Here is a 23,063-nt window from a genome sequence, read left to right on the forward strand (position 1 = left end):
CAGTGGAGTCTTTTCTCTGATGAGCTGATGTTGATATGGAAGTTGTTGATCAGTGGAGTCTGACAGAGGCAGAAGGGTCTCCATCATTTTCATAGTTCACCACACCATCATCTTCATCTTCATCATTATTCACCTGTGAAACACAAACAAATCCTCACTCTGACACACTTTAACTGACAACTTTCACATCACTGACCCACATTTAACACAAGGAGATAAGAAATAATCTGATAGCACCTGAACGCACCATCTGCTACTGTTACAGAGAGAGGAACTGTTTTTGTGGTAAAAAAAGGACTTACTGAAGGAAAATAACTAATTAAAGTAAAAGGAAATAACTATATTAAACCAAACGTAGGCTACCCCAAACTGTCACATGTTCCTCTCAGCTGACTGTACAGAGAGGGAGTGTTTATGTGGTACCCCAAATCCAAAACGTTCCTCTTGACCACTTCAGTGAGTCCTGTTTCTGTTTGTCTTCTTCTGTCTATATCTACACTTCAGAATGAAGAACAGATGTCACAAACACTGGTTTGCTGTGTAAAGTACCAACTGTAAAAACATTATAAACTCACTGTGTTTTCATCCATCTGTGTTTTTGTCCCTGAAAAGAAAAGAGAAAGAGTCGACTTTAGTTTCCACAGTGAAAATCCAGCTTTATCAAAACTTCCTGTTTCTGAGTTTCATCTGTGAATGTTCTCACCTTTAGTTCTTGTCCAGATGTTGACTGCCACAACAATTATTATGAGTGCTGCTAAACCCACAGACACAATGATGAACCTCCAGAACAATTCTGAAAACATTAAAAACATTTTGAGTGCACAGGTGGATAATAAAAAATTAACACAAAACAATTCACCTTCACTAATGATCACTCAATATTTTTCTTAAGATGGTATGATTTTTATTTGTTGTTGACAAAAAATCTTTTGGAAAGAATGTACTTCCACAGTAGTAAATACGGCAGTTTAAATGTTTTGTAATGTGTGGTTGGGGCTTGGAGAATAGGAAGATAAAGATAAACAGTCATTAAATTTATGAGAGTTTGCCCACATCACCAAAACGTTCAAGATTGCCACTGTAAACATTCATGTACATTTTAACCAAATCTACAGTATTTGTGTATAAATGACATTCAGAAGTACGAAATTTGTTTTGGATACATATGAGTAAGGTACTTTGTTTCTCACCTTCTTGGGTTGTTGTTGTTGCATCATCTCCTGAGAAATTTAAAAAGAAAAACCAAGAAACTGTTGAGTTAGGAAACACCTCATGTTTCCCATCTGCTGTCACCTTGTCATCTTAAAAAGTTATCAAATAAACAAATGTTTTGGTGGTTTTAGTCATCTTGCTCAGCATATTCTCACCTGTTTTCTCACCTGAGGACTGAGGGCTGAAGGTGAACAGCTGCACTTTTCCAGAGTAAATATCTGTCACTTCACACTTCAAGTTAGACTTTGATTTGTAACTAAAATGAGAATCCAGGAAAGACACAGCGGCGTAGCAGCCAGACTGTGATGTCTTCATGTCTTTGTTATCTTTGTCCACATCTTTACCCTCATACAGCCACTTCACTGTGTGTCTACAGAACTGTTCATATGTCGACACAGAGCAGTTTAATGTCACCTTATCAGCGTCCTGATGTTCAGTCACTGGTCAAGATGGAGATATTGTGAGAGAAAGACAACAAGAGTAAAGTTAACTTCATCACTGTGATCATAATTATTGTAATGTTTCAGTATATTGTTCTAACAAGACAGTTTGAGCTGAAAACATTATGATTATGAGTACTTACTGCTAATAACATAAAGATCAGTAAAAAAGTCTTCAACTTGTTTTTGTCTTGATATGAACTGTTGACAGGTGTAGACACCATCATCCTCGTCTGTGACCTTCTTTATAACCAGAGAACAGTTCTCTGTAACACTCAGTCTGTCTGATTTAGCTTTGGCGTTTTCACCAATCTGCCCAAATCTAACAAGCTCTGCTGCTGTGTGTCCTGAACCAACAAAGATCCATGTAGTATATCCACATTCTTGCTGACTGTCTATCACATTTTCACAAGGCAAAGTGACTTCATCTCCAACTCTGACAGTGAAGGAGGGGGGACGTTTTCCAGCTGCTGCTGTTGAGAAAATGATGAAAAATAAAGTGAAATGAGAAAATGTCTGTTATGTTCATAGTTAGTGACGATTATTTCTTTATCCTTAGTTTCCAAGAGTTCACTAAACTCACCACATTAGAAACAACACATTTGGTTTTCTTAGTTAAATCATATAATACTGCCTTTGTGAAGTTAAAAAATGGTTGTCAAATAATTTCCTCCAACTGAACTCAGACAAAACAGAAATCCTGGTCATCGGGTCCCAGCAGATGGCAAATCAAATAGTGCCATCTGCTGGTTCCCTAGTAAATCACATTAAGCCTGTGGCAAAGAACCTTGGTGTTTGGTTTGATAGTAATTTAAATTTCGAGCAGCACACCACAAAGCTTGTTCAATCATGTTTTTATCAACTTAGAAATATAGCTAAAATTCGATCTATGTTAACTTTTAGGGACACCGAGACCATTTTACACGCCTTCATCTCATCACGCCTGGATTATTGCAACAGCCTTTTCACCTGTTTAACCCAAAAATCTATTGATCGACTCCAGACTGTCCAGAACTCAGCTGCCAGGCTTTTAACCAGAACAAAGAAATATGACCACATTACTCCTATTTTAGCTTCATTACACTGGCTCCCAGTATGTTTTAGAATTGACTTTAAAATTCTATTGATCACTTTTAAAGCTCTTCATGGCCTCTCGCCTTGTTATATTTCTGACCTTTTAGTCCCATACGCACCAGCACCAGAGATCCTCGGGCAGAGGTCTGTTGTCTGTTCCAGAGTCTCGACTGAAAACTAAAGGGGACAGAGCGTTTGCTGTCAGGGCCCCGAGGCTCTGGAACAGCCTGCCCGAGGAAATCAGGTCGGCTGAGTCAGTGAACTCTTTTAAGTCCCTTCTTAAAACATACTTTTATAGGAGAGCATTTCCCGATCTTATTAGAATTTATTTTATCCCTTTTATTTTATTGTATTTTACTAATTTTATATTAATTTTTCATGCTCTTATCTTGTTTTTTTGTATTATTCTTTACACTTGTTAAAGCACTTTGTAACTTGTTTTTGAAAAGTGCTCTACAAATAAGGATTATTATTATTATTATTATTATTATTATTATTATTATTATTATTATTATTATTATTATTATTACTGTGGTGAATCATCAGAGCTTGAAATACGTGTTGAAGTACACTGAAGGATTTGAATTAAGTCAAACAGTTTTTTGCCAGCTGCTCTTCTGAAAACGCCCAGCAGGAAGTGCTAGCGGGCATTCTTGAGGCGCAGCGTTTTTTCCTCCTGCTTTGGTTGCTATGATACATAAAATCCGTGGTTGCAAGAAGTTCTACCTAACTTTACTGGATATAAAAATGTCAACACAGAGTAGAGTACTTGCTCTGGCCCTTGCTCTGTATGAAGGCTGAAGCAGGTAGAGAGAGAGAGGACGGACTCGCCATATGTGGGTTTATGATTTTGTGGGCGAGGAAACATCTCGGCGAATACCACCGTTTGGTCCAAGAGGACGAAGTCCGGTTCCAGGATTGTAACCGTTGCTAAGGTGTGGTGTTTGCCCTGCCCCTCCAGCACTGTGATTGGACAGCTGGGTAAAAAGTGACAGTGACGAGCGCAGCTTTTTTCCCCAAAGTTGAACATTTTTCAACTCTTGGTGACCATAAAAAAATGGTCAGCACCTCGTCACGCTGCTGGTGTTTTTACCAGCTCGTAAAAACGCGCCGCTCCCATTGGAATGAATTGAAAAAAAGACATTGGCGTCAGAAAAAAACCCTTTGAGCGCCAGCGTGTTTTCTGCGCTAGCCGTTTTTTTTCCGTCGCCAAGAGTTAAAAAAATTTTCAACTTTGGGAAAAACGCTGCGCTCGTCACTGTCACTTTTTACCTAGCTGTCCAATCACAGAGCAGGAGGGGCGGGGCAAACACCACACCGAGTCATCTCAGCTCTTGAACGAAACGCTGAGGTATTTCCTCGCCCACAAAATCTCATGAACCCACTTATGGTGAGTCCGTCCCCTCGCTCTACATATTACAGCCTTCTTTTCATCCAGAGCAAGTGCCAGAGCAAGTAGGCCTGCCCTACTTTGTGGTGACATTTTTACATTCAGTAAAATATAGCCTACTTGCAGCACATCACTTTCACAGATATTAGGCTATGTATCATAGCAACCAAAGCCTCTCAGCCAAAAAAACCCGCTGCGCCTCCAAAGCTCACCCTAGCACTCCCAGGTGGGCGTTTTCAGAAGAGCAGGTGGTGTTTTCAGCTGGTAAAAAATGCTTTGGTGGACACGTGCCCTAACAGAAAAACTGCAGTCACACATTTACAAGCCTGTAAAGAGGTCACTATACAAGGAAGGAGGTGAGTAACCATAATAATTTCTAATCTTATCCTGCAAGTGACATTTTAGTCAGTTACACTTGCATCAAGGATGTGACGTTGATAGCTCCTGGCTGTACAGAGGCAGTAAAGACTCTGCTCTCATATGTCTTTGGATTCTTTGAATGGGAGCAGGTTTGTGAATTGAACAAAGCATCTGACGTCAATTAGCTAATGAGCTATATGAGCCATCCATCTTGATTTAGTTGTAACAAGAGGATGCGTGTTGCTTTCTTGTTTGGGTCTCTAAGAGACAGCTGATACTATCGGCCAATCAGTGCTGTGTGAGCAGGGTTAAGAATAAGTATAGTATGACTCAGCTGTATGGGTTGTTATAGGTGGATGTTTATTGTTAAATCTAAAGTTGACATATTTCTCTCACGGAATACGTTAATAAGTTAATTACCCTTGTCAACAGTAACTACAGCTTGTCGACTTTAAATGATGTCACCCACTAAAATAACCCTCCATTCCCTCCTGAGCAAAAACGGGTTACCATGAACAGAAAAGTAACATACTTTAAACAAAATTGTCTGATTTTCAATGAGTACCATAAAAATGCACTTACATGCCATAAAGAAACTTTTTGATTTAAATGCATGGATGTACAACCTTCCTGTGTGCAGTACACCTGTCCTTGTGTTTCTACTAGTACTGCAGTTATTGAGTGAGGTTAATGATGTAGAAATTGGGGTGATGAGTTTGAGAGCGGTGTGTTCCCTGGCCTGGGAAAACCCGCCTTTACCACCTGTTACTGTCTGTCTCAGCCTCTCCTTCCGCAGCCTGCCTGTGGAGGATAACACTGGCCGGGCTGGCTTCCCACTGCAGTGGTTGGAGGTTAAATGGATTCCACCCTTACGCTCTCTTATCATAACTGTCTGCCATTCTGTCAGAGCAGACCGCAAATGCAATTCCCTAACCCTGGGGTAGACCGACCAAGGCGTGTGTTACACTTAATAAAGTGCTGACCTAAATTTAACTGTACACTCTACACTTATGTGGTCCAGGGGGAACAGGGAACCAGGGAGAGGGGATTTCTTTTGTTTAGTGCGGTTTCAAGTGCTTGTAAATTCATCAAAAATTTTTTATAAAATACAGTTGCATCCATTCCTTTTGTAGCAGTTTCACACAATTGCTGAGTAAAAGGTAAAACCAAGCTCTGCAACTTTTAACCATATAACAAATCATAATATAAAGGAGTTATTTATGGGACAATGTTTTCCCCTTATAGCTGGTCAGTTTTTTGTATGAGCGCTGATCCACCCAAACCCACAGTTTTTTCTAGTGTTAATGAATGAAGAAGACTGGTACACTGCAGAAACCGTGCTTCTTCACAAGTCTTTCAGTCTTATTTTCATCTTTCAGAACTTGTCTTTCTTAACAAGGAAAAGAGGGGCCAGTTAGGTGCATTTATTCTTATTATTACAGTTGATCCTGTTCAGTTTGGAATGTTTCTAGACAGGAGAGTCACTATCATGAAACAAAGCAAAGTAATAATAGTAAGTCATATCACAAATACAATGTTTTGTTTTGGGAACAAACTTCATTGGCCGAACCCACAGGCCAGTCCATCCATTCACCATTTTGGTCCAGTGGGAAATAGCTTCACAGCTATTGGATGGATTGCTATGCAATTTGGTAGAGACATTCCCATTCCCCCATGGTTTGAATTACGGGGGGAAATAAGGCTTGGATCCCCCCAAAAGAGGCAAAAACAACTGTCCAGGGGGGTCTTTCTTACCTATATTTGTAAATATTACAATATATTTCCCATATTCATGCCTCATATTCAAGAATCTTAAAATATGATTTCAGACACCCCTAAAATGGAAAATACCATTTCCTAACTTTGATGTTAGTCGAAGGTCTACCCACATCACTCGCAGCGGCAGCTTATCCAGTCCAGTCAACCTCACGCTGGTGGAGACACTGTAAGTTAATGTCAGTAGCTATCTAGCTGCTTTAATACACTTAACTTTCCTACCTTCAGAGTTTCATAATTAGCATTTCATTTACTTAAAATGAGCCTTCTAATTAATTAGCTAGTTAGCTAGCTGATAGCCCATCATATTTCATATCTCATTTCATTACCACTATATAAATATTTTATCTTATTGTCAGCTAACACTGGTGCTTAGGCAGGAGCAGTGAAATAGAGGATTAGTTATTGTAGAGATACATTTTGACATCAAAATAGAGTTTATTATTTCATTTTAAGTCATTTGTGATTCTTTTTACAATAACAAGCCATGTTTTCACTCTGGAATTCAGGAGTTTTACCTGCCCAGATAAATGTTAAAATCCAGGTTTGTTATTACAAATGTATTCAGTTTCAGTTTTATTTATGTAGTGTTAATTCATAACAAAAGTCATCGCATTGCACTTTTTATACAGAGCAGGGAAGAGATCCAACAATTCCCAATTCCCCAACAATGTACGACAACTGCTTTATTGAACATTGTATTACATTGTATTCACAGTCAACATGAGCAAGAGGAAAGGAGATATTTGCTGAAAAAAAGATTAAGTTGAAACTTACTGCTTGAAGTGAGAAGAATTAGGAATTAGAGATGATAATGCAGCCTGTATTTTACGGTTGTGGCATGGGTTCTGGTTCAGCATTGTGTGGGTCTGTGTTTGAGCGTTTTGATGGGCTGCTGTTGTGTGTTGTAATTTGCTCGACTACAAAACGTGTTGTGTGGTATGGGGCACCCATCAACTGATGGAATGACATATCATTAGTTAAATAAGTGAGGATATAGTAAGCATTGTAAGATTTCAGTTCACTTTTCCATGTACCTGCGCTGTACTGGGTTTGGTTTATGAATAGGAAAAAAAGTTGACCCCCTTGGTTGGCATTGTATAATTCGCACCCTGCATTCCAGACAGGTTGAATTGTGATAACTTTATTGATCCCCTGACTTTTCCTCTAGTGCCACCAGCAGGTCAATGTTTTCACTTTCTGTAAAATATCTTGACATCTACTAAATGGATTGCCACATACTTTAGTACGTACATTCACGGGTCCCAGAGGATGCATCTTAATGACCAACATGGACTCCAAACTAAAGCACAATATAAAATGTATAAAAAACAAGCTCTTACAAACTTGTAAGTAGACCTTTTAGTACACGTTTCATATAGCTAAAATCGATATCAAAGAAACTGACCTAGAGTCAGACATTAGGTGAGATAGACAAGAGCATTTTCACATCTAATGATTCAGACTGATATGGTTGTATATAGTGTAATATATTCTAAATCCTGCTTTCATTCATGATAAAGCCCTTTATATCATTCAATGTTAATAATTAAATCAACTGTAGTCTTAGAGCTTGAGGTTAACAGAGAGACAAAAATTGTATGGTCCACAGTGTGTATTCAGTACATTTTTAGTTATGTTATCAGTAAGAATGGTTCCTCTTTGCTCCAGTTCACAGCTAACTCGCAGCCTGATCCTGGCATTTACCCTTCATATGTTCTTGGCTGCAAAGAAAGGAGAAAGTGCAGAGAAACCTGCAGAGGAGAAAGCGCGGGGCAAAGTGCTTCCACTCTCCCGTGTAGATTTACTGATCTGTCATGACTTTATGTGGTCGAAATGGAAAAGAGAATTGGGCTATGTTTACAGCACCATAAACCTTTCTTTTAAACCCAAGGACTTGGCCACCCTGAAACTGTAGCGTAGCACCCATAAAACTGAGGCTAACACTGTCTTTTAAACCTGATGAAACATTTATCGATTCTTTTTAGGTCTTGTTTTATTTGCTCCTCCTCTTCCACCTCTGGGTTAATAGAGCCTAATCAGAGGACAGCAGAGCTACCGAGGATGGTGAAGGGTTTTATGCTAACAGCACTGAAGAAAGACAAAGGAAGGGAGCTGCTGGGAAGAAAAGTTCAGTTTTTTGGTTAACATCTTTTCTGCAGTCCAGTAAGGATTAGTTGTCTTTGACATCTTACAACAGAAACAGTATTGATTAGTGGAAACTTATTTTATGTTTTAGACTTATGATGCATTTGGAGCATTTAAAAAAATAAGCCTGGCGTTCTAAATTGTTTTCATTGATTGACCCTTAAACGGGATCAAGTACAACACTTTACTTACTGTCTTATATCACTACCAAAACAATTCATATTCATTTACACGATAACTACATGTATTGTTATCAAAATAAATATATTTCATACTTGTCATCTGTTAACCCACCCCCCACTGTTATTGTGAAAATGGTCAGTCGAAACACTTAGATGTGCAGGACCCGAAAAAATGTAAAGCCAGTCACTTCAAGCAAACACTGCAGCCTGTCAGGGGCCCAGAAAAGAAAAGCCAAATTACCAGTACACAGAGAAATATAAAATCATAGGGATGCAATGGCCAAATTTCTGACCAAAAAAAGTGTTAAGGAGCACCATATATGTCTGACAGGTTAGGAGCTAACAGTTAGGCCGACTAGCAAATCAAGCTTTGGCTTGCTTAACCTCTGTGCATGGGACTCACACTATTTGACTACACATCAATTTTCTGCCGCAGTGAAAACATCTCGTGCTGTGACTTGCTCTGTTTGGTACTGTGAGCAGCACTTTATTTAAGATGCTGAAGTGAACATTTTTGTGGATTTGTGGTGAGATTTCTGCCTGATCAGAAGTGTTAGTGTTAGTGTCAGTTTCCACTTCCTCCTCTCATTCAGCAAATGCGTCTGTGTCTGCAGACTGTCTGAAGGGTGTACTACCAGATCAGCAGAGCAATAACGCAGACTATTGCACAGCGGAGTATAGGGCAAGTAGAACTAAAAATTATTATGATTAATTGATGACGTTTTTCTTGTAATATTACAGCTTGGACATGTCAAAGAAAACACTGTCGATACGTGGGAGAGATTCTGAATGTGCAGAAATTTTTGAACATGAGCAGAAAACTGGCTGAAACACAGGAGCTATTAAAGTCCAGGAGTTTCTAACTGAATTTAAGTTAAATAATTTCTTTTCTCTAACCATTCAATCATTTTTTCTCTCCTTGTCTTATTTTAAGGTAAAAGCAAAACTGTCACAGTCTAATTTTAATTATTAAAATAAAAACTACAAGTGACTTGACCTTTTGTGCTTTATAATTGAATATATATATGCAAGCATGGCCTGGATGTGTCTACAATGTGTGTGTATATATATATATATATATATATATATATATATATATATATATATATATACACACACACACACACACACACACCTGATCATATATCTCCAACCTTGCTCATTTATAACATGTGTAGCAGGACTATCAGTGGGCTTTTCGGGGATCTGATCCTTTTCTCCTCAGTTTGTGTTACCCGGAGCAATATTGCTACTCCCTCAATCTCTCCCATAGATTTTGCATGCACTGCACGCTGCCTCTGATTTTTTTCTCTCATTCTGTCTGAATCGAAGAGGAGACAAAATAGAGCTGTCTGAGGAGGTTTGTTATGAGAAAGACAAAGTCTGGATCGGGCTGTTCATTTCAAGAATTTCTGAATGAGGTTTACTGCTTTAGACAATTTATACCCCCAGGTCTTCTTACCCTCATTCTAATTTTATTGTTACAACTTCATAGACATATATTTCATGTTGCAGACACTAATAGCAGAGCTGTGGCAGGAGTCCCCCCCAGTGAGTTGATGGGCGATTGTTGATTTCTTCTAATAGATGGCTTGATTTTATGGGTGACTGTATATTGGGTATATGGGACATGTAATTAAATAAAGATAAAGCATAAAACATCTATATCATTAAGTACAGTATAAATTATTCTTAAAATATGTAATTATTTACTTCCAGTTGATTGACCTTTTGTTCATTCTTCAGTACCATCCAACAATGAATATTCAGTTCCTTAAATAGGCTGGGGTCCTCCTTTGTTAAGTCAGAGTTATTTAATCAATTTAGATTAGTACTCAAGTTCATCAGAGATGATCACTTCATTATTTCTTAAGGGAGGGACTGTGGAGCTGCCTCTGTCCATTAATCTGTCCTTTACATGTAAAATCTCACATGCTACTAACAGGATTTCTTACAAGACCAAGCTTCAGGGAATTAGTTTCATTGTTTAAGTGCAGTGGGTTGAAATGACTTCCTGTTGCGGTCCATATTACCGCAGCCCTGAAGAAGTCTCCGACTGAAAAGACTTTGTTGTCTGACCAGTAGTTCGTGCGGAGGTCGTGAAGTGTTATCTATAATTTTGAGCAACGTGAGATCTTTCTCCCCACAACCAACTCAGGAGGCTCCAGGGCAGTCCCCAGCACAGAGCCAGCCCTCTTAAATCAGCTTGTTCAGCTTCTTAGTGTCACTGACTCTGATGCTGCTGCCCCAGCAGATGGCTGCAAACAAAACTGTGCTGCAACGACAGACTGATAAAAAATGTGCAACATCTCGCTGCACACAATAAAGGAATAAGCTTCCTCAAGAAGTAGTCTGCTCTGTCACTTGCCATAGTCTGCAGTTCAGTATTATGACACATTCACATACAACACGAAGAGAGTCTTTCGTACCCAAATTGGGCGACATGAGTACTTGATTCCAGCTATCATTGTAATTTACTATGAAACAGTTTAGCATAGCATAGCCCTGATCAATCCAAACACCACTTAGAAAACAAGCAAAGTTGTTTGCTTGTCATTTTGCGGACAGACCTAACAATGCATGAATTTATATGTTTATAAAAAAAATTTATGATGTACTTGATGTCTTTATTGCATTGGGGTGGTGATGGCGCAATGGATAAGACTATGCCTTTGGTGTGAGAGACCTGGTTTCAATTCCCCATTGTGACCTATCCACCATTGTGTCCCTGAGCAAGATACTTAACTCCTAGTTGCTTTTGAGACACACAAACAGAACCATGACTTAGGATAAATAATAAACACAAATAGAAATTTGTTTCTGCAAAAGAACACCTCAAATATGCTATACAGTTTAATCAGGAATCATTAATATTCTCATAAATAAAGGTGAACAGGAGGACAAATTACATATAAAAAATAATGACGTTTGATGCCTCAGTGAAGCAAATGCGAGTTCATAGTTTCGCATATTGTTATCACATGTTTATTGCCTTTATTTGAGCCAAACGCTGTGCGCCAGAGTGTGGATGTGATGCTCTGCTTGTATCAAAGAAGAAAAATATAACATTTTATTAAGTAAATCTTTCAGTGTCCTGCTTATTTCACATAAAACAAGTCATATTTCTTTTAACTCATTGGGTTGAGTGGAATGTAGCCTTTTAAACAAATGGAATTGATTTCGTTCACTTTTTCACTACTCAGGAGGGAGGCACCTACCAAGGGGCTGGAGCCCCGGTGTCCCCTTTACTCCTGTGCATAAGTGTGCATTTTATCCACTACACAACATTTTCACCTAAAAAAACATCAGTGTCACACTGAGTTAAATTTCGTTTTGTAGCTTCTCTGTCAGAATTTGCCTCCTTTTCTTCATGCAGTCAGTACATAATATTAATGAGAGGCGTTTCACTGAGCATTTATACGCAACTATGGGCATTTACAGCAAAAAAAAAAAAAAAAATCACAAAACATTAACAGCAGTTTCCGCTACAGGTTTACACTACCGCTGCACCATCTTGAGGTAAAGTTAGATGATCTAAGAACTATGACACTAGATGCTCTTCTAGTCTTTATTCAAACAAAAAGGCACAGATTCTGATAATGAGTCATTACAAGGTGACTCCTGGGTAAAATATTTATTAAAGGTTTGACATCCATTCCTTTTCCAATGAGGCTTTTTGGGTCAATGCGTGATGTTATAATGCAGTATCAATTGCGGCTACTCTGCAAAAATCCCTTCCCAGCCCAGCGCTGCTCCTGGGATATAAAAAATGTGGGTGGCTTAACTCTAGGTGGCCAACTTTGGTGAACTTTAATATGCAAATTTGTGATCAATAACAGTCCATCTTTACTGTGTGATCTCTGAGAGTAGAAACATGGCGTAGTCCAAAAAAAAGGAAGCTATGCTGAGTATTTCTGCTGTGACTTCAGCCTTAGAGACTAGTTAATGGGCAAAAATGCTGCAAAGCTCCAAATGTGAAACACAAAGGTCAAGTGCAAATCAGGTTGAAAGATTTTTGCCTGCTGGTCAACTCTGTTCCTCTAAGCCCATCAGCTGAGAACAGCGCTGTTGTTCCTGAGGCAATGCAAGGGACAACATCAACTAATAGCACCCCTCCCTCTTCCTGGTCCTCTCCTTCTCCCTCATCCTACTTGCTCTCACCCTCTCCTCTTACTTCTTTACCTACTCATCTTTTAGTGTAGCAAAAATTAGTAAAGTTTACAGTTTTGATAGAAGCGTATTATAAAATTACCAACTGTGTGTAAAGTAAGGAACATGCATTCAGTTTGGCACTCTTGGTAAAAGATCTGGCCACAAATGTTAATGGTTTCAGAAATAGTGCTTCAGGAATAACTGTTAGTGTTTAAGCATTCAGAAAAAAAACCCTAAGGTTTCCACACTTTTAGACTTTTTAAACTCAATTTCCATGTGCAAATATAAAGATATTACCTACATTGAATGCTGTGGCGAGTCATGAGCATGACCTGTAAAACACATAAACACACCTAAATTGACTGAAGCTTTGTATTGAGACATTTGCCTGTATTGTACAATGTTATAACAGCTTTATGTATGCATGTATTTATTGTAATTTACAAAACTAATTTGGACAACAATAGGGCTCTATGGCATAGAAGAATAAGATCAGGTTTTGGAAACACACAAAATTCTTGTTAGTATATATTTATTGTTGTTATTTTGTAGGCTATGTAGACAAGAAAAAAAAGCATATATTAGATATCACCAAACTCATTCTTTTAAGGAACCCTATGGAGTTTTTGCTCACAGGTAACTTTCTGGAGCATTTTTTTTATTTTTATTTTTTTATGAGCAGGGCCCCTTTTCTGTATTGCATGCATGTGAAAAGAATGACGTGTATGAGCATGCAATACATGTTTCTCCTGATTCATACTTATTCCCTCATGGTGGTTAATGCCAAGAAGTGTAGCAATTAGCCAACAAATGCAAAGAAGTAGAAGACAGCAATGAAGCAAATATGGCTGTAAACAATGCAGGTGCACTCTAAAAACTCCTGGGTTAAAAAGGGACTGTTCTTTTTGACCCAACTTCTGGGTTAAATACCTGACCTTGGGTTAAACCCCCCAACCAACATTGTACTTAATATAACCCAACTTCTGAGTCAAAAGAACAACCTCAATATCTGGGTTGAAATAACCCAGAAATTAGTTGGTCACTTTTTAACCCTAGGAGTTGGGTCAAAAATAACCTAACTTGGGTTACTATGCCAGAATGCCAGTGTAAATATCTGTCACAGTGTGGTGCAGGCTGAAGAAGAAAGAGTCCAAAATTCCAATTCAAATGTTTTACTAATAAAGTAACTCCAAAAAAGGTACAGCCAGGCAGGATGTGCACACACTAAACAAGACTACAAAGTAGAACGGCCAAAGACTGACTGAACTGGAGGAACTAAATACTAACACAGATGAACATTGATTAACAGAACACAGGTGGAACAGATGATGATGATGGTAATTAACTAAACACAGGGGATGCAGATGAACTAAATGACAGAAACCATGGAAACAGATAAGTGGCTGGAAAACCGAACAAAGGAAGACATGTGACTAGGGGTGACTGTGACAATATTACACACTTCAAGCACTTTTATTGCATTAAATTAAACTATATGAAAAATAGAAAAATTAACAACTCTCAAACATTCAACAACATTCAATTCCAGTTCAAACTGGATTGAACTTCAGGCTTAAAGTCTTCAAATATTGGTAATATCATGTGTGACTTTACATGGACTAGTTAGATGTACATGGCAACCACAGAATTACCACGGCTAACGCTAGTCTCAATGTAGCAACTAAGCCATGGTAATTTTTTCAGCAAATGGTGCTAAATTAGCAACGGGTACATGGACACAGAAAAGTACATCAACACTGAAAATACTTGCTTACCTTGAATACACGACGGAAGCGACGGTTATTTCAAACGACTGTTGTGAGAAATTTCCAGAACAACTGCAGGGTGGTTGCTATACATTCATGACAATAAAGTTCATTTGAATTTGAGAGGGAGAAAGCCATCCCTATAACCCAAAACATGGGTTACTCTTTGAAAAATAACCCAGAAACCCAATCAACCCAGGAATTGGGTCAAAATGTTAGCCCTATAACTCAGAAAATGGTTACTCTCTGAAAAAATAACCCATAATTTTAACCCAACACAACTAACCCAGAAAATGGGTTGAAGAAATAACCCAGGAGTTTTTAGTGTGTCAAAATATTGGCAAGGATATGCATTCACTGTAACATGTTTGTTGGACCTCCACATGGAAATACAGTGCATTTCGGTGATATATTGCCTAAAGAAAAGTCAAGATCACCTCCAGGCAATTTTACAACATTAAGAGTCTACAGCCATATCGTTGGGTGGCTCTGTGTATACTATACTATATTAACTTAACAAGCCAATGCAAAGAAGGTACCATCTTAGTTTAGCATTTTAGCATGCAAACATTTCCTAATTAACATACATGACGCAAGTACCACAATCACTGATGGGCATTTTTCTTAAGAGTTTTGGTTATAAATCAAAGTTGGGTGATGGTGCTAGATGAGCAGTTAAGGGATCACCAAATCCATAGGTGTCATTTCACTCAAAAACAAAAAAGAAAATCTCATCGTGGGGCCAGGAAAACATTTTGGAGATCACTAAAATTTTTTTCCCGAGATTAAAGTGCTACATTTACGCGAAATAAACTTGGCGAGGAAAAACTCAGGGTATGAAGATGTTAATAACGGCCTTCACATAAATGCTACTTTCACCAACCAGTATTGTGAGAGACTTCCTTCTGTTCAAAAACCAAAAGCATTAAAAATTGGGGAAGAAGTGCAGACATTTATAAATAACTAAGATGTGATGTTTATAAATAACTAAGTTGCTTTGTTACAGTCCCTCATATCTGCCGAACTGTCTGCTCCACCTGGTCTCTTATGTCTGTACTGATGTTTGTCTTGTATACAGTTTTTCACAATTGCTAAAAAGCATTTTTTCAATAATGAGTTTACTTTTTCAAAACTCTTCACACTGTTAGCACAACAGAAGTCTGTGTGGACCAAACTGAGACTGACTCTTGCCTTGCTGTAATACAAAATGCATTGATTTAACACAAAAGACATTCAATGAAACAGCTTTTAAAATTCAAGAATTCTTTTCTCACTCCAAGTCAACCACCAGAAAAACACCTGTGTATCCACAGCCTATTCTGCAAATGCTTACATAGTCCTTTCAAAACTGTTAAATTTAAGTTCAAAACCTTTCATACGTTCAAATGGACAGCAATTTCCCAAATTACAAACCCCATTGAAATACATTCATAATCCTAAAAAAGATGGTCATAGACACAAATAGTGAAATAGTATTGATTGAAATTATATAAATGACACCAACGACAGGTCATTCCCATGTCAATGTCGGAATCTTCCTGCAAACCGACAGGTAAAATATGTATTCTGCATATTACCCAAAAATAAAATTTATTGCTTGTGTTTAATTCTTATTTCTTTTTTAGGACCCAATGACTACCCCCCAAAGAGGGGATTTCTTTTAGAGAGTCATGGAGCAGGAAGCCCATCACGCACCCCATGTTTTTATCTACATGGACTTGGCCAAAACACGCCGGCGAGGTTTGAAATTGATTGGCAAAAGATCTACAGTTGGTGTCCCAGGCCAAAGGGGTGCCAATATTACCATTTGTGCAGCGTGCTGCTACACGGATGCAAGAGACTGGGTGGACTTTTGAGCAAGCAATTACAGTACTGACTTTAGTTTTCCTTGCAATTTTATTCACTGCATTTTATTTTTTAATTACTTGATGGCAAAGATAAAGCACAGCGAAGCTTTTCCTGTTTTCCTGTTCTACTCTGTTGTACATTGTATAAAGACTTTTACCATTCTTACTGTATTTCATAATGGGAACTTTATTTACTGTAAAATAAGACAATGTGCATATTTCTTATACTATCAGCATCTAAAAACACACACATACACAACCAAAACAATAAAGAACACAATAATTTACTACTTCAAAGATTCCCATAAAATTATGTATCTACTTTAATACTAGTTGTTGTTAGTGTTTTTTAGGTAATTGTGTTATGAGTGACAAAGTTGTTGCTGTTGGAGAGAACTACTGCTGGTGTTTTTGTAAAATTATTTGATATTGAAACTAGTATGCAGTGTTTTGGTAGTGTTCGTGCATTTCGGATGTGGAATTTAACTGTTGCTGGTACAGACAACAGTGTTCAAGAGTTGTTAGCAATTACACTTTTTTACAACTGCTAACATCCTTTTGTCTAATCTGTAGTCACATTTTAGTCACAGTCAACATTGGTCTGTTATACCAGACAATTAACACAATTCATGTTGTTTCTGAATTGAACATATCAGTGATACATTACGAAATAGCTGATTTATTGTACTTTGGACATCAGAGTCATAGACAGGTGTTGAGGTTCTTTTAATTACATACACAATGCAGTAAAAAGGGGACTTTCTGCAGTTGAGTTTATCCTATGTGGATACAGAACAACACAGGAGGAGAGAAAGAAAGAATAATGTCTGAACAAGGGAGAAGAAAAGTTGGGCCAGGGAAAGGAAGAGGGCCAGGGACGAGTAGCTGAACCAGGGTAGGTGTTTCTATCCAGGACAGACTTTTCCTTACCGAAACAGGAAAAATGGCCACTTGATTCTGGTTCCAGAAACATCCGAACATAATCCTCTGTATTTTAGGCATATCACCCGAACACTATTCAAGCCATTCATTCCGTTTCGGTGCTGCGTCCACAGCGTCAAGATCAGGCATCTTCGACCAAACCACGAGACAGAAACCCCAATCTGATTCTTCTCTGCCTGCTCATCATACATCCTCCCAGACCAGCCTTCAGACGGCATCCTTCTTCCACTACCACCTTTCCCCTCTACATCCATTTATCTATCTGCACATTCAGAATATTCATTAAACCTTTAAAATGACATTTTGTTGTGGCGTGGTCCTTGCTAGTGAAATAAAGTTAATTGGTTAGCTTAGGTTCGGGAGCAGGTCCACCCCTGAACCACACCTCTAATCAGCTGACAAGTCTATCTAGACTCCTGCTATTCAGCCAGCCTCGTCTGTCTCTGTTTGCTCGATCCACCCTCTCTTTCCCTTCCCTACATCCACTCATCCCCACACCCACTCATCCATCTCCCCACATCCCTCAATCCCTCCATCCCCTCCTATTCAACCCGGTGCACTCTCTCATGTCTCATCTAGGTACCGTCTGGGGAGTCAGTAAATCAGTCAGGTGAAACCACTACCGATACAGAACCCCCACTCTGAGTCTTCTCTGCCTGCTCATCATACATCCTCCCAGACCAGCCATTAGACGGCATCCTTCTTCCACCACCACCCTTCCCCTCTACATCCATTTATCTATCTGCAAATTCAGAATATTCATTAAACCTTTAAAATGACATATTGTTGCGCCATGGACTTTGCTAGTGAAACATTGTTTGTTGCCAAAAATGCACACATTCACGACAAAAATGTTGGGTGGTTACAAGGAAAATGAATTACAAAAAACAATGGATTTCACATTGTCTACTCTATGCAGGTAGAACTGAAACATGAAAATGGGGATGGCAATGAAACAGTGGATAGGACACATGCCTTTGGTGTGAGAGACCCATGCTCAATTCCCCACTGTGACACATCCACCAGTGTGTCCCTGAACTAGAAACTTATCCCCTAGTTGCTCCAGAGGCGTGCGACCCCTCATAAAGAGCAGTTGTAAGTCACTTTAGTTATTTTTCTATGATTGATAGGTCTGTTCCTCTTGGGAAAAAAAGTTCTAGTGTTTTGACAGAATGATTTGATTTTGAGGTTTGCTGGATTTTGATAGAGTTTGTATGTAGAGAATGTTTTTTGCATTTTTTGAGTTGGTGTTTAAAGAACAAAATGTGGTTTTGAGCAGAAACTGTAGTATTTGGATAATTGTGTGAGGTAGGTCTGTTGCTGAGCTAAGTTTTGATAAAGTATCTTAAGTTTAGGTAATCGCTTGTTAGCAATTGAAAAATACGGTTAGGTTGATGAATGTCTTATTTTACTTATGTGTCCTTATTATAATAGGCAATGCAAAATTCAAGGCCTCTGAAAAATGTTAATGAAAAAACTATTGTACTGTACTACAACTACACCTATGCTTTTCAAGCGGTTTCAAGTTAAAATGTCTGCTGTGAGGGAAAAAAAAGGAATGTACAACATAATGTTGCTCATTTGGCATGAATTTGAAGGTGAATACATGATGCCAGGTCAAAAGTAAGAACAGCACATTTCAACTATGTTATATATAATATTATGACAATATAGCATTGTTTTACTGTTCAAAATAAAGTGAAAATTCTTCCGGTATATTGTTGAATTCAGACCTGTGACTAACCTGTCATAAATTATTATTCCTGAGTAATACTGCAACGCTTTTGTTTGTAATTATCCTCATTCGTAAATTTGCTAGCAAGTATTCTTTCACTGTAATAGGTATGCAAATGTGACAGCAATTCAAAATTAAGTAATATAATTTGTTCCAGAAAGGTTGATTGGGACATTAATTATTATGTGTTGTACCAAATAAAGCAGTCTAAATTGGGATGTAATTATGAGGAGTCCCATAATAGACTGTTTTAATGAAGCAGAGTATATTTTGGCAAGGGGCTGTGAATGTACAACATAATTACACCATTAAAATATCAAGAGAAGGCCTGTTTGCACTAAAAACAAATGGAAGATAACTTGCATTTATGTCTGTTATATATGGACTAACAAAGCAATGACCGAATAGAAAATGTTGTGTTTTCTCTGTTGTTGATTTCTCTTCTGAAATGTCATTGTTTTCTATTCTGTTGACATGTCTTATGGAATGTTATTGTGGTTTCTGTTTGTTAAGTTTGTTTTGTAAAATGTCATCGTTTGTCTTTAGTTGATTGTTTTCATGCTTTTATCTTGTATTGTTTTTTGTATTATTGTCTCTTGGGTATTATTGTCTTTACACTTGTTAAAGCACTTTGTAACTTGTTTTTGAAAAGTGCTCTACAAATAAGGATTATTATTATTATTATTATTATTATTATTTGTTTGTGAGATGTTGAATTTTCTGTTTGTTAATGTGCTTCACAAAATGTCAGGGTTTTTTTTTTTTTCCCCTTTGTCGATTTTCTAAAATATTGTGGTTATGGTTTGTGAAAAAAATAATACTTTAAAAGACAAGAAAAGTTAACGTGATATCAGATTAGATATTTTTCTGTCTGACAGCAGGAAAATCTTGTCAAAAATGTTTATGTGAGCCCCATAAGAATGAAAGCGCAACGGCTTCTTTATAGGGCAAACATTACTTTTCCTTGCTGGGGAAAAAGTTTACTTGATGCAACAATATCAGCTTTCTTCTTTGGAAATTGTCAAAAGGCATATTAAGAATTGAAGGAAACACTAAAGGTATTGATGTGAGGTAGACAAGGCAGACTGTTACAAAAATTATAAGACAATTTAAACAAAAAACTGAAGGGATTAAGAACTGTGGAATTCGGGGGCCAAGTCAACACCTTGAACTCATTCTTCAAACCATTCCTGAACCATTTTTGCTTTGTGGCAGGGCGCATTATCCTGCTGAAAGAGGCCACTGCCATCAGGGAATACTGTTTCCTTGAAAGGGTGTACATGGTCTGCAACAATGCTTAGGTAGGTGGTACATGTCAAAGTAACACCCACATGATTGGCAGGACCCAAGGTTTCCCAGCAGAACATTGTCCAAGGCATCACTCTGCCTCCGCTGGCTTGCCTTCTTCCTATAGTGTATCCTGGTGATGCACAAGCACCCAACCATCCACGTGATGTAAAAGAAAACGTGGTCCATCAGACCAGGCCACCTTCTTCCATTGCTCCGTGGTCCAGTTCTGATGCTCACATGCCCCTTGTAGTAGGGTGACCATATTTTGGTTTTCAGAAAAAGGGACAGTGTCTGTTTTTATAGGAGGCCTTAGGGCTGTCCCGACTAAGGATTTACATCGTCAAATCATGTGTGTTTTTGTGCGATGGGGGGTTAAACACATGGTAGCTCCGCTGTAATCTTGAGAAGCTACAGAGCTGTAGTCTCTGCTGGAACTTACACTGCATTTCCAGGTAAGCTGTGGCTAATTGTTGACCCTTTTCTCTCTGCTTGCCTGCTGTTGGCCGGTTTTGTGCCAAGTTTTTTGTGCATTATGCACACAATTGGATAATAAAAAGCACCCGATCTTCTCCTCTCTCTGTCTCAGCTGGTAGAGAGGGCAGACAAGAATACCGGCAGCTTGTGAGCAGTGCCAGTACGCAAGAAAAAGTCCCTGTACGCCAAAGTGTATAATGTAATAGTGCCGGTGCTGGTCAAAGCAATGCAAAAACGCACACAATAATTGCGACTGTAGCGCAAAAGCAAAATCCTGAACATTTTGGGCAATTTAGAAATCCCAGCCGGAAGCATCTTTTTAGCTCCCAAAAAGAGGACATGTCAGGAAAAAGAGGACGTATTGTAACTCTACATTGTAGGCACTTCCAGCAGTGGACAAGGCCCAGCATGGGCACCATGACTGGTCTGCGGCTACCCATCCCCATACTCACACATCTCACATCTTTTTTTTGGAGATGCTCTGACCCAGTTGTCTAGCCGTTACAATTTGACCCTCAAAGTCGCTCAAATCCTTATGCTTGCCCATTTTTCCTGCTTCTAACACATCAACTTTGAGGACAAAATTTTTAATTACCTCCTAATATATCCCACCCATTGACAGGTGTCATGGTAACAAGATAATCAGTTCTACTGACATCACCTGTCAGTCGTCATAAAGTTATGGCTTATCGGTGTACATGTCTGTGCTAACAGTTGTGTGGAATTGTGTATGAATTATTGTATGCTTAAATGTTTTAACAAGGACTTTTGGAAGATTAGCCAATGAGCTAAAATAGATCCAAATAAAGCAAATGGTGAATTAACGACTAAGCACCTATAAAAGATTACAGTATGTATAAAGAACAAAAATATTTAATAATATGCTCTTGTCAAAGGGGCGAGTGTCCATATCTCAGAATGTTAGAATAAAGAATGTATATAATACAGAAATATTGACCTTCTGAAAAGTTGAAAAGTTCTGAAAAAGGTTAATTTATGCACTCAGTACTTTGGGGTTGGGGGCTACTTCTTCACAAATTACTGCTTCAGCGCTGTATGGCATGGAGGCAGTCAGCCTGTAGCGCTGCTGCAGGGTTATGGGAGTGTCAGGAATGTGCTGTGTGCTCTGGCAGATACAGAGTTTTAGGACCAAATGCAGGACACTTCACCAGCAGGCAGAGTTCGATGATTTGACCAAAGTTCACACAAGTGGCAGAGTTCAAAAAGAAAGCAGACCAGTCTGGTAAATCCAACAAAACTCACACAGACAAAAGGCAACAAAAATCCAAACTTCTCTAATAAAGAAACAAGTATGGGAAAAATGGGAAGGAATGAAACTCAGATCATGTAGGTGGTGATCAAACAAGCAATTAGTATCTCTTTGCAGAAAATACACAGGAACAGACAGGGACTCTAACAAGAACTCAGGAACAATACCAACATACAACTAACAAGCACGCAAGGACAGAACTGAAATGACAAACATTTTTAAGCACAGGCTAACGAGGAAAGCAGGAACTCAAATAGGTGATACCAATCAGAGCAACACACAGATACAGACAAAGAGGGTGACTGACAGACTGAACGCAGACAGGTTACAAAACATAAACCAAGAATCAAACTGGAACTACAACCCAAAACATTTAACAGACAAAACAGACTAAATAACTGAATCACACAGGCAAACTGCACAAGACAGAAAAGACAGGACCAGACCAAAATACATTAACACAACTGAATGACATTCCAAGGTTCATAACCAGTACAGACAGACAGACAAAGACAAGCACGCAGACTAGGATAAAACAGAACAGACCATAATCAAATATATAGCAAAATGGGCAGAGATCACAAACTAACACTTAGCAGACATGCAGACAGAACAGACACGCAATGCTTGTGTACCAGAGGAAAAGGGGCATACAACATGTGAACATGTTGTAAGCCAACACCAAATCTGAAGGATAACATCTTTTGGTCCCTTTAATGTTTATCTTCCCCCTAGTGCCTGTAGGTTTATCTCTTAGGTCATCTTTAACTGGCCTTAAACCTAGAACCACAAATCTATCTGATTTTAGACTCCAATGCTACATCATATTGGAATCTATTACTTTCCATGAGTTATACTCTGTGGAGCCAATACGTTCTTATACACATTCTTGACACAAACTACAACAGTGGTGCTGAGGTGGAGCAGGTGAACAGTTTCAGGTTCCTGGGAATCAGCATCACAGAGAACCTGACATGGCCATCTCACATCTCCACGCTGGTGAAG

The 23,063-nt window shown here is 38.5% G+C and overlaps 1 long non-coding RNA gene across 1 annotated transcript; it reads left to right on the top strand.

Annotated features, from left to right (window-relative positions):
- Window positions 1-4,276: 4,276 nt before the first annotated feature.
- On the top strand, window positions 4,277-16,518 carry LOC123968765. Its single transcript, XR_006824540.1, has 2 exons — window positions 4,277-4,472; window positions 16,126-16,518. It is a non-coding gene; the product is annotated as an uncharacterized LOC123968765 (long non-coding RNA).
- Window positions 16,519-23,063: the final 6,545 nt, after the last annotated feature.

The sequence above is a fragment of the Micropterus dolomieu genome, linkage group LG03 (assembly GCF_021292245.1).
Source record: "Micropterus dolomieu isolate WLL.071019.BEF.003 ecotype Adirondacks linkage group LG03, ASM2129224v1, whole genome shotgun sequence".
NCBI lineage: Eukaryota > Metazoa > Chordata > Actinopteri > Centrarchiformes > Centrarchidae > Micropterus > Micropterus dolomieu.